Source organism: Cupressus sempervirens, chromosome 7 (genome assembly GCF_028749045.1).
Source record: "Cupressus sempervirens isolate cs-2001-9-10 chromosome 7, ASM2874904v1, whole genome shotgun sequence".
NCBI classification, from domain to species: Eukaryota; Viridiplantae; Streptophyta; class Pinopsida; order Cupressales; family Cupressaceae; genus Cupressus; species Cupressus sempervirens.
In genome coordinates this window covers 930,797,586-930,812,547 of record NC_143124.1, presented here as the reverse complement: position 1 = coordinate 930,812,547, position 14,962 = coordinate 930,797,586, and positions in this window count along the sequence as shown.

Sequence of the window (14,962 nt, the reverse complement as noted above, 5' to 3'; positions counted from 1 at the left end):
ATGCGCCACCTCCCCCTCAGCAACCTGTCATCCACCATGCAGCTGCCCAAACAATGTACAATCCCTATCAGCAAATCCCTCACAGCCATCCATATTCAGTGGCCCCATCCAGCACATACCTACCTCAAGGAACTCCTACATTGGGGGCACCCCAGCCATCACCTATCAATTCAGAATGGGAGCAAATGAAGATAGCTCTGAAAGCCATCCAAGAAGGGAATGATCCGAAGACATTCAAGTTTGAGAATGTGTGTCCTTACCCATTTGACAGAGCCATTACCATGACACCATTTCCCAAACACTTTGAGGTACCCAAATTTGACAAATTCAAAGGAAAAGGAGACCCTGTCACACATATCAAAGAATTTTACATGCACTGCCAGGACGTAGCATACAATGATGTCTTCCTCTTGCGCCTTTTTCCCAAAAGCTTGGCTGGACCAGCTCTTGAATGGTTTTATAGAATCCCCTATGGCACAATTAAAAACTTTGCTGAATTATCTGAGGCATTCGTAGCCCAATATGCCCATCTTGTTGAAACAGAGCTATCAATAGTTGACCTTGTCCACACTAAGCAAAAAGGTGGAGAAAGCCTTGCTGAATACTTGCAAAGATGGCAAACCCTTACCACCCGCATATCCTGCACCTTGCCAGAACGCCATGTTGTGAAAATGTTTATTGATAATGCCCATCCTAGCTTGGCTCACCACATGACCATGAACTGTTTGCAAACCTACAAAGATATCAAAGAGAAAGGAATGATCCTTGAGCAAGGACTCATTAAAGATGGTGTGGTCAAGCTTTACAAGGAAGCCAACCAAAATCAATCACATTCCAATGACAAGTCTAGGTATTGGAACAAAAACAAGCACGTTGCAATAGATGGCGTCACTGACACCAGACATGTGAATATTGTTGGCCCTTCTCACAACCAGTCCAACCCACCATATCAACCAAAAAATCAACAAGCTATCAACTACCAACAACAGAATAACCAAAGCTATCAAAACCACAATCCAAGACCCAACTTCCAAGGGTCTAGCAATCAAGCTAATGCCATCAATGTAGCTGCAGGACAAAAGCCTAGATTCCAACCTACACCTAGAAACTATACACCCCTTGGTGAGCCATTGGATGTCATTTTTGAGAAATTAGTCAAAGAAAACCTCATCAAATTTCCTCCTACCCAGCAAAGTGACCCAAGCCAATCCAAAGCTACATGGTACAAAGATAATGAGTACTGCAAATTTCATAGGGTAAAAGGTCACACTACCCTCAGATGCATGAAACTGAAAGACTATGTGCAGGACCTCATTGATCGGAAGGAAATCACTGTTGGTGCCCAAACCTCTCCCAATGTAGGCTTACAAATCTATCAAAATGCTTTTCCTCCACACCACAACCAAAATCTTGTAAAAGCACCTATCCAAACCAACAACAACAACACCAACAACCGTCAGCCAAACCAACAGCATGGGAAGAACAATGACCACACTTCATCCTATATAGACTATGGTAGCCTTATAGGTTGTATATCCGAGAAAGAGCCTTCCGTCAATGTTATCAATATCCAAGGACCAAACAATGAGTGTTCGGTCACCACTCGAAGAGCACGATTTAACATCGTAGGCCCACCTGTTACACCAACACCATCAGCTCCATCAAAAAGCCAGTACAATATCTTGGAACACCTTGGGAACATGCCAGCCCAAATCTCCATTTTAGACCTCCTTCGCACTAGTCCTGTGTACAAGAACATCCTTGACAGTGCTCTCATAGAATCTCGTGTCCCTTCTGATATCAATGCTACTGATTTTCATAATCTTGTTGGACACCTCTCATCCTCATGTGCCCTATCGTTCAAACCCACCGACATACCCGTGGTCGAGCCAGATCACACCCTTCCGCTTCGCATAGCCATCATGGTATCCAACTTTGCTGTAAAAAGAGTAATGATAGATAATGGATCAGCCTTGAATATTTGCACCCTAAAATTCATAAAACAAGTTGGGTATACTGAGGCAGATATCATCAGTGAGGTTATCACCATCAAAGCTTATGACAACTTGGAAAGAGCCACAGAAGGAACTATCTTGCTACCAATCAAGGTTGGGCCAGTCATCCAAGAGACACTCTGCCATGTTATTGATCTAAACCTACCATTTAACATCCTCCTCGGTCACCCATGGATTCATGCCATGAAAGCCGTTCCATCCACTTACCATCAGTGCATCAAATTTCCGCATCAAGGCACTGAGGTAACCATCCATGCTGATCTAGAACCCTTTGCTTACTGCAATGCGGTTGAAGCTTCATATACAAACCATTGCCCTGGAATTGATATCAGCACATCCATCGCCAGCTCATCCCACACTTATAATGACCCAAAAACCATCCTCGCCTCTACCCTGTCTACCGTGAAGATCAATAACAAAGGTTGTGGAGAGTATAGTCTGTCAGATGCATTTGCTGTCGGGGCACTCCCACTTGATCCACATGCCCATGGATGACCGACATATCACAAAGCTAAGGAGGTTCCACCTCCTTGATACAAACAGTTTGGCCCAACAACCTTTGTATCCTCAAAAATCCCTCTTCATGAGGAGCTCACTCCAGATATCAACAAATGGTTACATAAGGATGCACCTCAAAGAAATCAAGCATGCCTTGATCACTTCAGCCAAAAGTATCCCCAAGAACATAAGCTCATCACTGACAAATGGAACTATCAAGGTGGTGGTCTAGGACCAGAAGAAAGAGGCATGCAGTGCCCCATCAACGCACACAAGTGGGAATCGAAGTCAGGTCTTGGCTTTGGCATACCCACAATTGGGGGCACCAATGAGAACGGTCACGCTTTTTCAAACATTCACCGCAACCTTGTCAAAATCGAAGACATTCCTGAGGAAGTTGAAAAGACAGCCTACGACGATATCCTAGACCAAATCTCCCTCGGAGACTCTGTTCTCCAAGAACTATCCATCCACCTCATTGACCTACCACTCGCCCATCCACAACTCATAGATTGGGACCAACCAAGTGTCATACACATCGATGAGTTCACATCAGAGGAGGCACTTCTAAGATTCATGGGAGCTGAAACTCCTCACAAGAAAACAAAGCCAGATTCTGCCTATATCTACAAGCTAGATCCCAAGGGGTATTTTGGAGAAAATCCCCAACCTAGTTCCAATACACCCAAAACTGGAACTAAGGTGAATCTAAGACTAGCTAAGGCAACGAAGAGAACCCCTCAGCAAGAAAATCCAGAAGAACATGAGGATTTAGCATTGCCTCCTCAAGATAATCGACCAGAGGTGTCTTCTATTCTAATTGAGGATACTCGAGAAGTCAACATTGGTTCATCAGAGATCCCCAGACTTGTTCACATTGTTGCATCCCTATCACAAAACCACGTTGACCTCCTCTTTGAGGTCTTAAGAGAGAACATTGGCTGATTTGCATGGTCATATCAGGACATGCCGGGACTTGATCCAAAGCTTGTAGTTCATCATCTTGCAGTTGATCCAAAGATCAAGCCCGTCAAACAAAAGCTTAGAAAAATGCACCCCAAGGTGGCATTATTGGTCAAGCTGAATTAGAAAGAATGTTAGCTGCTAAGGTTATCTGACCTATCGACTACTCAGAGTGGATCTCCAACATGGTCCCTGTCACTAAACCTTTTGGTGACATCAGAATCTGCACTGATTTTAGAGATCTTAACAAAGCTTGTCCAAAAGATGATTTTCCCTTGCCCAACATAGATATGATTGTAGATCTTACAGCTGGACATGAAATTTTGTCCCTCATGGATGGATTTTCTGGGTATAATCAAATCAAGATTGCAGAAGAGGATCAGCATAAGACAGCATTCACTACCCCTTGGGGAACCTTTTGCTACAACATGATGCCTTTTGGCCTAAAGAATGCTGGGGCTACCTATCAAAGAGCTATCACAGCCATTTTTCATGATCTCATCCATAGCATTTTGGAGGATTATGTGGATGATATCTTGGTCAAGTCTCATACCTTCATGGATCATCTTGCTGACCTGGAGAAAGTCTTTGATAGGTTAGCCAAATATCATCTCATGCTGAATCCCAAGAAATGTGTCTTTGGGGTCACATCTGGCAAGCTTCTAGGTTTCATAGTTTCTAAATGAGGTATAGAGATCGACCCCAAGAAGGTCAAGGCTATTTTAGACATGCCTCCTCCCCAGACACTGCGACAGCTTCGCTCTCTTCAAGGAAAGCTCCAATCTGTTCAGCGCTTCATCTCCCAGCTTGCAGATAAGTGTACACCATTTTCACATTTACTGAAGAAGGATGAGAACTTCAAGTGGGATCCTTTATGTCAGCGCAGCTTCGACCATCTCAAGCAGTATCTCATCAATCCCCCTATCTTGGTTCCACCAATTCCTGGTCGTCCCCTGATTTTGTACATATCAGCAACACCTACTGCTCTAGGGGCACTTCTAGCACAACTTGATGACAACAATAGAGAAAGAGCCATCTACTACATCAGTAGAACCCTAGTTGGTTATGAACTCAATTACACTCCTATGGAAAAAGCTTGTTTGGCAGTTGTTTTCTCAACTCAAAAGCTTCGCCATTACATGCTAAGTCATACCATCCAACTAGTCTCCAAGATTGACCCTCTCAAGTATATGCTCTCTAGAACAGCACTTACAGGCCGTTTGGCCAAATGGTTTATGCTCCTTAGTGAATTTGACATCCAGTATGTGGATAGAAAGGCAATCAAAGGGCAAGCTATAGCAGATCACCTAGCTGATGCACCTCTAATAGATGCTTATCCATTGATCACAGAATTTCCAGATGAGCATATCTGTCTAATTGAAGAACAACCCCCATGGAAACTTTATTTTAATGGCTCATACACATCTCATGGATCAGGGGTAGGAATATTGTTGGTCACACCTCAAGGAGATTACATTCCAAAAGCCTTCAAGCTACAATTCCCTAGCACCAACAATATAGCTGAATATGAGGCCCTCATAGCAGGATTAAAGATAGCTGCAGAATGGAACATTGTTGAGCTACAAATCTTTGGCGATTCTCAGCTCATCATCAAGCAAGCCCTAAATGAATATCAAACCAAAGATGAAAATCTATTACCCTACAAAGAGCTGGTTGATCAGCTAACCCAACATTTTACAAAGCTTCAGTTTACACAAGTGCCTCGAATACAGAACAAAGCAGCAGATGCTATGGCTACTATAGGCTCGCTCTTGGAAATTCCCCAAGTAGCTACACAGTATGAGTTTTTAGTGGAGTAGCTCCTCACACTTGCCTATGCGAATGAGGATTCAAACCGTGTTTGTATCTTGGTTGGTCCCCAATCCCCTTGGTACCATGAGATTCATGCTTACCTTAACGATGATATCATATCCCCTCACCTCACACGTACCCAACGCCAGAACCTCATCCGAAAATCATCCCGCTATGTTATCATAGCCAATACCCTATATCGTCGGGGTTATCACGATACTCTCTCTCGATGTTTAGACCAAAATGAGGCCGCGATGGTGTTAAAGGAAGTACACTCTGGACTTTGCGGTGCCCACACGAGTGGTATTTTCCTAGCGCGACAAATCCTTAGAGCAGGCTACTATTGGCCTACCATTGAAGAAGACTCCTGTGACTTTTTCAGAAAGTGTCTCCCATGTCAGCAGCATGCAAATCTTGTGCACGCTCCGGCACAGGATCTACAGCCTATTGCACCACCTTGGCCTTTCGCTTGTTGGGGCCTTGATCTAGTTGGAACTATCACACCCCTCTCATCTGATGGACATAAATGGATAATAATGGCTACAGACTATTTCACTAAATGGGTGGAAGCAGTCCCCCTAGTCTCAGCTACAGGAGTTCAGGTCTCCAAGTTCATCTTGTACCACATTGTTTGCCACTTCGGCATCCCATCCACCATCTTCACCGACCACGGAGGTAACTTTGAAAATCTCAACATGGAAGAATTATGCACTTCCCTCCGCATCCATCACCGCTTTTCTAGCCCATATTTCCCACAAGGTAACGGCCAGGCAGAGGCAACTAACAAAACCCTCCTCAAAATTCTAAAGAAAGTTGTCAATGATTCCGGCCGTGATTGGCACCTACAAATAAATCCAGCCCTATGGGCCTATAGAACTTCCTTCCGTACATCCACAGGCACAACTCCATACTCCCTAGTCTATGGTGCCGAAGCGGTACTACCTATAGAGGTTGAACTTCCCTCCTTGCGCATATCTTTGCAAGGGCAAATATCAGATGAAGAATATAGAGTAGCTCGACTCACCCAGCTAGATCTCTTAGACGAGAAGCGGCAACAAGCCTATGATCATCTCACAGTCTATCAAACTCATCTCAAAAGAAATTTCAACAAAAAGGTGCTTCCACGACACTTTCAGCCAGGTGACATGGTCCTCAAAGAAAACATGAAAGTCCAAGTAGATCGAGAAAAGAAAGGCAAGTTTGAACCTACATGGCTTGGTCCTTATGTTGTCACTGCTTCCTTTGGCTCTAGAGCTTATCAGCTATCTACACCAGAAGGAGAACTCTTGAATGATCCTACCAACATCATTCATCTCAAGAAGTTCTATGCTTGAAGATCCTTGGTATACCAAGCTTTTGAAAAATACAAAAGAAAAAAATAGTAAAGAGAAATAAGCGTCCAATGGTGAAAACTTGGCAATTCAAGCACCTTGGATAGGTACCTTGGTGAAAACCTGGTAATTCAGGCGCCTGGTGTACTAAAGACTAATCCATTATCTATCACTATCCTATCCCTCATCCATTTACACACCATCCCATAAGACACACTTGCTTGTTCCCTTGGTGTTCCAACCAAATATCCAAAATCTGATGAAGCTTGTAAATACCTCCTGTACAGCTTGTAAATCTTGTACCAAAGCTTGTATTATACCTTGTAAATCTTGTAGTATACCTTGTCTATCCGAATCTTGTCCAAGGTTTGTACCATATTCCAGCCTATAAATAATATTGTATCCTAGCTTGTATACTATCACGTGCACACACAAAACCCCATTTTCACTTAATCTTTTCGCAAACCATCTACCTATCCACCTATCACCTATTATAGACATCCCATCCTTCACAAACATTTCCATCTCAAAAAAACCAAAACATGAAAAAATGTGTACATTTGTAACATATCTTGGTCCATCAACTTGTACATCCTCTTTAGCTTAGTACCATTGTATCTATCCAGCGTTCGTGTCAGTTCATCCTTGATCAGCATCTTGCACCCATCACACATCTTGGTTAGCTATTCCAACGCATCCTTTAGCTAGATTTCCTGTCACCAAAGTGTTATCTTTCTTAGTTCATCTTGCCAAACGCATCACTCATCCAAATCCACCAGCTTAGGTGCTCTCCGATAGGTCCCTGCAAGATATAGCTTTCCTCATGTCTGATCTTGGTCCGTTAGTACCTCGTCCTACCCATCTCGTTGGCAAACAGTTCTCTTTTGGATTTTCACTTTCTTTTGATTTGGGATCTTCCCTTTTGGGTCTTGAAGTATCTTTTCCAAGCAATCTCCTTGTTCCCTCCTCAAGGTTGCCACGATCTTCCATATCATGGTATGCTGCGAATGGGGCAATTAGAGCGTAAGGTCTTGATCAGGTCTTTCGTTTGTTTTTCTTTTCTGCTTGTGGGTTCTCCAATGTCATTTCCATGTTGCTTCCTCTAGGATTCATGTGTGATGTTGGGGCAATCCTTGCATGTTTGTTTTGAGTTAGTTTGTCAATCCTCTGGACAGTTGGTGAACAGGCCTTGATGTTCTTGGTAACCTTGGCAATTAACCAATAGTCCTATAGAAAATCTAGTGCTCAACTATATGGTGGTACTTCTCTTTGAAGTATCCCCTCGCTCAAAAAGCTTCAATGGTTTTCCTTCATCTCCATTATCCCCCATCCATATCCAGCATCCGTCTCTCCTACCCCAGCTTATGCATCAATATCTCTTTGAATCACTCATCACTCTTAGCTTTAGGGATCCACAATCCTAGTCTTAGGGATCCACCAATCCAAATCAATCCACCAAGCCTCATCTTTCGAGATCCACAATCCTAGTCCTAGGGATCTCCGAAACCCATCTTCCACCAATCTGACTCTTTGAAATCCTGTTGCATCAGCTTTATAATCCCCTCATCCATCTCCCTATCCTGGATTCCTTTTTATAGCGCTCTGCTCCTTCATCCTCCACCTTCCCTAAAGTCTTAAGCTTGCTTCCTCTTGTGCATCTGATTCTCCTTTATCATTCTCCCATAGTGAGAGTTTGAGCTAATTTAGCCCCTTCTCTTTGCCAATCTGAGTTTCCTTGCTCATCCGAGATTCTTGTACATTTCAAGAAGCCATCGAGCCTCACTTTCTCTCCCCGCTGCCTTCTTGAGGGGGCATCTCGCAGTCCATTCTCTCCTCTTCTGCTCTAGCCTTGGGCACCTTATTTTCTTATCTTTGATGCCATGCCACTTGTGGCATCACATCAAAGAGGGGCAAAATGTAGACACCTAAAAACCTTTAGAAAATAAAGTATTTTTATTTTCTGAAAAAGTCCTGATGAGATCATCATTTATTAATTAATTAATTAATTTTTATGCCATTAAATCCCTTTATCTTAATTAAAAATATCTAATTAAGGAATCCCTCCCAAAAATGTTTAAATCTTATTTAAACATTATTTCCTTATTTATTAATTATTTAATTAATAAATTGACCAAAAATCCTAAAATAAATAAAAAATTTATTTTTTGCCCAAAACTTGGCCAATTTCCTTATGACCAATAACCTCTTCCAAAATCTTCTAATCCTTCTTTAATTTCGATTAAAGGCTAATCTCATCATTTCCTACCCCTAATCCCAACTCAAAATATTTAATTAAGATTAAATATTAATCCTCATGTTTATTAAAAAAGTTTTAATAAATATCTCCTCAACCCAAACCCTTGAAATAAATAAAACTTTATTTATTTCCTAAAAATCTAATTTATCCTCACCCTAAGAAGTTCTAGACTCTTCTAGAAAGTCTTCATCCTCATCCTAGGAAATTCTAGACTATTCTAGAAAGTCTTTATCCTCATCCAAAATCTAGACTCTTCTAGAAGATGTCTTTAAACCTAATCCTAATCCCCTCCTAACCTTGTCACATTCCCTAAACATGGGTTAAAACTTACTAACCCAAGCCAAAGTTAACAAATATCTCCTCCTTCACCCACCCTCATTAAATGCCATCCACTTGCCTATCCCTAAGCTAATCCTAAACCATCCTAATCCATCCTCTAATCATTTGCACAAGCCTAAACAAGCTTAAAACTTTCCTAATCAAGTCCAAGTCGAAATTGCTCTCATCACCCTCAAAATATCTCAACCATAAAACTTTATGAAGTCCACTAGGTCATAAATGACTCTTACAAGCCCTTTTATTGCTCTTACAAGTCATTATGAGGGTCTTTATGAAGATTTTATCCCTTGAGCCTCCTTTGTTGACTCATCCTTCCCCTTTCCTCCATCCTCTCACCATGTGACATGTGTCACTCCTTGATTGGCTATAAGGAAGCACAATCCATGTGCTCTCTTCTCATGCAATCTGAGCCCTCCATGAGCTTTTTCCCATCCTTGCATCTTAGCCCTCAAACCCTCAAGCCTCTTGCCTATAAATTGGATCCTTCCCCTTTGCAAAATAACACAATCCATGAAGTAAAGTTATAATGCTATTTTGAGAGCCAAATCCATACTAAAGCCATCTATCCACACCAAAAATCCACAATCATCCATTGAAGCCTTTGGAAGCATATTGAGCATACATCCTATCCATTTAGATAAAGCTACTCAACAAGAGAGCTTCTTATTGAGAGATTCCATTAATGGCTCATATTTTCAATTGAGAGCTCATCTTAGTCTATCTTGAAGTTTATGAATTTTGTTTAGTTTGTAGAAGCTTTATTTAAATTTGGTTTCTATTAGCATACTAACATTGCTCATATACAATACTATCCTAAATATATTTAGCCATATTTTGAACAAGTAGTACTAGTGGAGGTTGAATCTATACAAGAAGTTATACTTACATAGGTAGAAGTAGTTCATCTTGGAGAACCAGGAGTGGAGGCACATGAATGAGAATTGATGCTAGCCAAATATGTAAGAAGAAAGCACTCATCTAATAAAATTATTAGAGATAAATATGTTAGATTAATGATAAGGAAAAAGTTAAGAGAGAAAATTTCTTCTCTCACGCATGGATCACAAATCTTCAAGGGAAGCATTGAAGGATGAAGACTATAGAAAGGCCACAAAGGAAGAGATTGATCATAAAATAAAGAATGAAACATGGACCTTGGTGACCCAGCCAAAAGAGAAGAATTTAAATGGGTATAAAAAAGAAGATGAATGAGGATGGAGAAGTTGTTGAGAATAAGGTCATACTATTAGAATGATTTAGAATAACTAAGAGGAGGGTAGAATTAGTTATCCTCGAGTCTAGATGTACCAACTAAAATTTTAGACACTTCAATCAACTTAGATCTAAATATTAAGTAGCTTAGTCTCTATAGTAACTTATCAGTAACATAAAACTTGCAGTCCATTGTCCCAATAATAATAAGCTTATAGAATGTAAAACATTAACAGTAAAACATCTCAAATAACATCCACACAAGTATGACACTAGGATTTAAAGTGGAAACCCAATTTGGCAAAAAACCACTAGCAACATGTCACCAATATTTTCACTCTTCTAAAGTGAGATTTGTTAGGAGCTAACCCTATTAAAGGTTACAATACACATTGTTAGGTGTGACCTTGTTAAAGGATTTAATCATCTTGTTAGGAATCACCTTGTTAGAGAACTTAATGTCACCTTGATTAAAAGATTTATAAATGAGTATTAGGTCAACCTTGATTAAAGGATTTCAACCTAATATAATGGTTACAAAGTAATAGCAGGTTGATCTGAATAAATATAACTTACTTTGCAAATACTAATCACAAATTAAATTCAACAAGTGACTCATTGATTGGCTTTCATTATCATCTCCATCATCTATTCTCTTGGAAACCCTTCAAGAAATCACTCTTCACCTCAACACTTCAATGTTCATCCTTCTACTCAAATTTGGCAATCAACAGAATCAACAACTACTCCAACCTTGTTGAGGTTTTCTTAACCTCTTCCAACCTCTTAGATTATCCCTTAAGCCTCCTTAAATATTTAGCTTGACCTTTTTTTTCTTAAATACCACTATTGATCTTAGGGTTAGGTCAGACTCATCAAATCCTTCAATCTTTTCATTTCCTCCTTCCTCTTCTAGAAACTCCTCCAAACTTCTCTTTAAATCCTTGCATAGAAATGCTCAAAAATAATTTCCCTTGCATTAATTCATCCAACTAATCAATTAATATCTTCAAAATATTTTCCATATTCCAAGAATTCAAGTATGTTGGCCAAGAATTGAGATCACTTTACAAATTGTAAAATTTTGTCACTCAACCAACACTATGTTCCTCGGCCTTGGTCATCACTAGATAACTCAGTCATCTCTAGACTAACTTACTTAAATTACACTTTCTTCACTTGGCTCATTTACTAGTGCTTGGTCCAAGTTCTCTATTACTGTGTCTTTACTAGGGCTTGGTGAACATTGAATTTTCTTGGCTTCTGCTATTTACTCAGTCAACACTAGAATATCTCAACTTAAACTATAAGTTCCTTAAATCTTCTTCTTTGAAGATTAGTTAGGCCTAGGTATTTGTTCTTTATTGATCATCTCTTCTAGGATTTAACAAAATTATCTTCTCCACTTAGTGTTATGATTAAACAATACATTATCTTTCTAAAATCTAACTAATCAAGTGCCCATTGTAGTTCTACATAAATTAACCTCTCCACTAGATCCTCTTGTTATCTCTTCTTCTCAAATCCTCTTCATCAATAATCTTGATATGGAACTCTACTTAGTTTTCAATTGTCACATGAATAAGGTTTGACATCAATGAGAACATAATAATTGTTCCAATTGTAGTTCTAACAATCTCCCCCTTTGGCATTGATGGCAACACCTCTAGTTACCATGCAATCCAAAAATATTTACTTTCCTCAAGAAATTCCATTCGTGTTCGGTATCATGTCTTCATTAATACCTTAGTTTCATTTTAATTCTCATCTCATAATCCTACAATCTCCCTTTTTAGTTTCATTATGATTCAAAATCCATACAGCTTTGGTATGTAACACCTCTAGTTATAACAACACAGACTCCCTCTATCATATCAGAACATGAAATCAATCATCTCCCTCTTTGATATACACCATCTAAACTTCTTCACTATCTCTTGATGGAAACACCACTGTCATACTTCTCCCTCTTTCATCTTACATGTATGACTTCTTTCATCTTTTCTTCTTCAAGTGATAACTACATAATCTCCTTCTATTTTTGCACTATGATGGTAACTAATCTCATATCTCACTCTTTACTCATGCTTCCATGGTAACAACATAATATGTCTTCCTCTTTGAGAACAATTCCAAAGACAGTTCCATACCATCCAAATATCACTTCTATACTAAAGTATCAACATGATAGTACAACATCTTTAGTTACCTCTAACTCATACATCTTCAACATGAAGATATCTCTTGGCCAGTTATTTGAACTAGGCTCTTCTATCATCTTGTTTATCACTGATTCAACATCGTGTTCCTATTACTTCGCAACTTTAGGCAATTCCCAATGTGTGACCTTTTGCATCAACTTCTAAGATGTTTTGATCAACACAATTGATACATAGCTCTATCTTAGCTTAAGTAGTCTCAGTTAGGATAATTTCCACTAGTTTACCTCTTATATATTCATGTGCATCCTTAGGTAAATATTTTGTGAATATATCAGCAATATGTTCCTTTGTATTCACATACTCCAATCTTACTTCTTTGTCTTGTACCAACTCTTTCAAGTAATAGTACTTGATAGAAATATGCTTGTTCTTAGTGTGCATCATGGGATTTTTAGATATGTTTATAGAACTTGTGTTATCACAAAATCATAACAAGAAGTTTGGTGATCTCTTCCTTCATTCCTTACAATAATTTCTTGATTCACACTATGTTAGAACAATTAACTGTTATAGGTACATATTCAGCTTATGTTGTGGATTAGGAATGACAATTTTGCTTCTTGCTTGTCCATGAAGCTAGTATTTTTCATATAAAGAAATCTCCACCACTTGTACTCTTTATTTCATCAACATTACCATCCCAATCTACATCAGTATACACTTTCAACTCGAACTTGTCATTCTTCTTTTAATATAGTCCATAATCCTCTATGCCTTTTAGATATCTCAATATTCTTTTCACAGCCATCATATGATTCTCCTTAGGATTTTTCATAAAATATAGCAACAATCCCAACTATTAGTGCAATATTTGGTCTGCTAGGAACAACATATTGCAACTTGTAAGTCATTGATCTATACAAGGTTTCATTCACATTAGTGGAATCATCATTCTTTGAAAGTGTATGTCCAGTTTCCATGGGCATTCGAAATGGTCTTGAGTCTTCCATACAAAAAGTTTTCAGTATGTCCTTGATATACTTTGATTGAGTAATGTTGATACCTTTCTTCATTTGATACACTTGTAAGCCAAAAAAACTTAATTTCTCCCAACATAGACATCTCAAACTTTTGTCTCATTTTATTTTACAAATTACTTCATAATGCATCATTTCCTCCAAATATGATATCATCAACAAATATCTCAGCTAATATATTCTCTTTAAAAGACTTAGCCTTCAAGTATAGATTTCTATTGTCGTTTGTCCTTGCAAAACCAATCTTCACTAAATATGTGTGTAGCCTTTCATACCATGCTCTAGTGTCTTGTTTCAATCCATACAAAGCTTTGTGTAACTTATACACCATATCTCTATTGTTTGGATCAAGAAATCCTTCATGTTATTCAATGTAGACTTCTTTTTCTAGAATTCCATTTAGAAATGCATATTTGGCATCCATATGGTATACTTTGAATCCTTTGTAAGAATCATATGCAAGTAGTGTTCTCACTCCTTCTAATCTTGCAATAAGGGAAAATTTCTCCCCATAGTTAATTTCTTATTCTTGTGCATATCCCTTACAAACTAGCCTTGCTTTTTTCTTGTGACTTCACCTTTTTCATTTAGCTTCTTTTTGAATACTCACTTTGTTCCAATAACATTCTTGTCCTTTGGTCTAGGCACAAGTGACCAGGTTTTTTTTCTTTTCTATCTTCTCAATTTATTCATTCATTGCTTGGATCCAATGTTCATTATCTAAAGCATCTTTCACTGATTTGGGATCAAATTCACTTAGTAAACATGTGTCACTCCCAAGTCTTTTCCTTATCATAACTCTAGAGTCTTTGTCTCCAATGATTTGATTGGGTGCATGATGTCTTCTCACTTACTTTTCTAATGTAGGTTCTCTTCTTCTTTCTTCTACTTAAGGTTCATCTTGCAGATTAACTTTTGGTGGCACTTTAGGTATTTATCCTTTCTCTTCTAGTTGTTTGGAAATAAATTTTTATTTCTTGGTAGTTTCTTCTTGTCACTTGGCATGCATTTCTTGATGCTTGGCACCAACTACCCAATGTTGTAACTTGGCATGTACTAGGTATTATTTTTTCTTGACAGCTTTCTTCTTAGGTTCAAGTAAGGTGTCAAGATCATGACCTTCATCAATGTATAAAAAGCTTCTATAATCTTTAGGTTTTTTTTACATTCAACTTCATTCATTTCTGTATTTTTACAAACTTTCACATTTACACTTTCCACAACTTCATTAGTGTTAGAGTTTAAATACTTATATGGTTTTCTCTTAGTGGAATAACCTAAGAATATGTCTTCATGACTTTTAGTATCAAGTTTTCCAGTTCTATTATCTTTCAAT